General features: G+C 40.2%; 1 pseudogene; it reads right to left on the bottom strand.

The window, feature by feature from the left end:
* Window positions 1-385: 385 nt before the first annotated feature.
* On the bottom strand, window positions 386-3,453 carry LOC147444378 (uncharacterized; annotated as a pseudogene).
* Window positions 3,454-3,891: the final 438 nt, after the last annotated feature.

Raw genomic sequence — 3,891 nt, 5'->3', positions numbered from 1 at the left:
CTATGGCTAGCGGAAATCGTGTGCATGTGTTTGTTTGTTTCTAGCTGTGTGTGTCTATGTTTGCAGACATATGTACACAAATATCGATATGGGTATTTGTCTATGTGTGTGTGTTTGTATCTCTTTCTGTCAGAGAGAGAGAGAGAGAGAATTTTTTGTGTATCTGTGTGTGCCTATTTGTCTTTGTTTGTAGATGGGAAGAGAGAGAGAGAGAGAGCTAGATAGATAGATAGATAGATAGATAGAGAGAGAGAGATACAATCTTTTGAGCGACAACCACAATAGTTAGGAGCACAGCCAAAAGTGTGCGAAAGCACGTTACAAAAAAGTAGAGGATGGAAGCATTGGTTTCATTCAAGGATATAGTTGGAACAAGCATGCAAAATTAAGGGTAGCTAATAATGAAAGACAGACATTCATAACACTAAGTTTCAGTTTGGTACGCCACCACGTGGCCACTTGCATTGATCTTGAAGCGGCCAATACATGAGGTTGTTGCCAAGGTGTCTCTTTCCTCAGAAGCAGACTCAATGTATATTTGGTTGAAGGTCCTATCCAATGCAAGGACTAAATCAACTGCTGCACCAATGACTTGCACATCGAGAAGCTTTTTGTCTTTTGTTGCAATATGTGCTTCCAACTTTGGTGTCGTGATTATTGTGGTGTTGTTATTGCAAGATCTGCAATAAGGTGCTTGCCTGAGTCTGTAGACTTCGTGGATTTACAATTTGAACAATGCTTCTCCAACAACACGCTATTGAAGTTGGCGAACTGAAGCGTGCCAACAACCTGCACAAGATAACTATGTCAGAGCTTGAGAGAAGGGACTTGGAATATATCACTTTATTCTATATGAGCACACCTCACGATTGTACCCCAAATTTTGGTTTGAGCCTAGAAGACAGCAGCAAGCTCCTCTCTGAGGCGCACACTACGAACATGAACTAGAATTATAACATCTAGTATCGACAAGGTGTTTGGTTTGCCGAGGAATGCTCCAATGTTTCTTGCGACACACATTACAGGGCCTTTAACAACCATTTCTTGAAGCAACTATTGGCAGTCATCTTTGCGAGAGTTCACAAAACTCAGCTACAAGATAATATTAAATATGTAAATCAAATCAGAAAGACCATGACTATATCATGGAAGATTTCAAATCTATAATAGAAGACTAGAAAACAATAAGCAAGGTAGGTCAATTCTTACAAATAACTATATCATGGAAGATTTCAAATCTATAATAGAAGACTAGAAAACAATAAGCAAGGTAGGTCAATTCTTACAAATGCCCTATCTGATGGGAGACGACCATCTACAAACTAGAAGGTCACCAACAGGCCCACCAAATCTTGACTGTGAGTTGTGATTTTGTAAAATAACAAAAGCAAGTGTGCTTAACTGAGAACGTCCAGTTGAAGATTGTTGTGCACCTATGTCATCAAGAAATGCACGTATCTTGCAATCAGGGGCAAAGGTGAGGGACACTGGGAAAGGTTCTGCTGCGCTTACAGTAGTTGTAGCATCAACGTACAAGGAATACAATGTTGATCCCCCATCTGCTCTATTTTTGCGCCTAACAATTGGGCTATCAATGTGAACAAAGTCATTGAGGTGGAGCTTGTCGACGTAGAGCTCTATGTATGGATCATTCACCACCACCGTAATAGTGTCGGTGCATTTTTCATCAACCAAGTTGACCTTCAAGTAACAATTGTATTTCAGTTGGTCAAGGCCAACTTTGTAGGTGCCATACAGATTCAATATCTTGCCCTCAATACAGAATCGCGGGCTTGAATCAGAGATGTCAGTAATCAAGAATTGTGGTAGAAGACTTTGAGCAAATGGAACAATGCTAAGATCAATAGGCTTGCCATCTAGTTGAGATGATTCATCTCGTCCGTATAGCCTAGAATCTTGAATAGAAGGCTTGACTTCAATCGGACTTGGATCATTAGTAATGTTCAGAGGTGCACCCTCAATATGGTTTGGGCCGATTGTTCCTTGTAGTGGCACTAGAGTCTCAGTAGACAAAGGCTCAATATGGAGAGCTCTTCCCTCGTTCGATGCATGAGGCGAAACAACTATTTCAAGATATGCTTCCTTCTTGACATTAATGGGGTCCACCACAACTTTCTTGCCTACATAATCCAAAAGATAGTAAAATCAGCAAATAGCTCTACGAGTCGATAGAACGACTCTCAAACAAAGACACTTTTGGAAAACTAAAGGCTCACATCCAGAGTTCACTGAGTCGTTCAAATGAAACAATGTGCGTGCAATAGGCTTGTGTGGCTTATGGACCTCTTCCTTCGATCTTTTGCGAGGCGGCGATGATGTGTATGCAATTGAGGACACGTCGACACATTTACGACTCGAGCTTGGAGTACCTTCTGTCAACCTTCGAAGCTCTATAGAAGATCAATAATGAGGACGTAATGCCTTTCACATATAAGGAAAACTTCGATAACAATAGCTAGAAACAAAAGCACTCATTTGCGATAGAAATTTTCTTGCGTGACAACCTTTTTTTATGGTTACTCTTTGGATATTAAAGCAGCTAGAAGGTAGAGACATGCTTGCAATTATAGGAAGATGGGTAATCATATGAGAGTGTTGAATGTACTTGTGATAAAGGTCTACGTGCACTTCTGCGTGTTACACACACACACACACACACACACACACACACAGATTCAATGGTTATCTAATGAGAATGAGCATGTAAGCATATTGTGTGCACGTGTTACGCATGCAATGCTATTGTGGTGGAGACAATGCACAATGCGAGGATGCAAAATAAAGCCTAAGTGTTTCAAAATCTCGTTGTGCATCAAATGTTGTATTCAAGAGATAGTGCTAAGCTCAACCACTCAAAATATTGCTATTGGAGGGCGCCCTGCTTGTTAGACATGCAATGTGCTCGATCACTATTTTCAAAAGCAATGCATTTGACTTTTTCTAAAAAGCCCCTAGAAGGTAAGCCTTCTTCTGCTTCTTGAGGTAAACCAATTGATTAGAGCAACATTATTATTGACCTACTGCTACATTTTGACTATCTTTTGACGATGCGAGTAGTGATTGAAGACTAGCGAAGCCCATGGAAGGGTTCAAGCGTAGCATAACACAGGAAGAAGAGAATGACTAAAACAAACATTACATTTGCAAAAGAGTAATGAAAATAATGATCATCGAACAACGATATTTTCCAATTGATATTCGCCAAATTCAGAATGAGTAGCACATTCGCAACACAAATTAGAGATACATTTTGCAGTACAAATTCTTTGAAAGTTTGACGAACCAAAATGAGCAACTACAACACAATATCCGTCAATAAGCCTCACCGCCTTCAAAATCCATGATGTCAGCACCATGGGAGTCTCCACTGCTTGCATACCATTCTCGTCCTTCGGCAACAAAAGAACTCGCACTATGTTCTTTGGAAGCCATTGGCGAGCAAAGCTAAATCTTTTTAACTAAATTAGCTCACAAATTTTGAGATGCACAAAGGCAGAAGAAGGGCTGCTCTTTTACAATTTGATAAAAGCCATTGGCAAGCAAAGCTAAAGGTAATCTATAACTAAATGAGCTCACAAATTATGAGATGCACAAAGGCAGAAGAAGGGCTGCTCTTATACAATTTGATAACATAATATCATTTTAATATTCGACTCCACACGGCTTTTGAGATGCACAAGCTCAAAAAACAGTCCCATCAAGCCTTCAATGCCCTGCAAGCCGTCACACACAATGTGGGAAGGTGCTCTTATACAATTTGATAACATAATATCATTTTAATATTCCACTGCAAACAGCTTTTGCTCAAAAAACAGATCCCATCAAGCCTTCAATGCCCTGCAAGCCGTCACACACAGTGTGAGCCTTCCC

This window comes from Adiantum capillus-veneris, chromosome 13 (assembly GCF_014529385.1).
Source record: "Adiantum capillus-veneris isolate H3 chromosome 13, ASM1452938v2, whole genome shotgun sequence".
Classification (NCBI taxonomy): domain Eukaryota; kingdom Viridiplantae; phylum Streptophyta; class Polypodiopsida; order Polypodiales; family Pteridaceae; genus Adiantum; species Adiantum capillus-veneris.
This window is presented reverse-complemented; position numbering and strand designations above follow the sequence as displayed.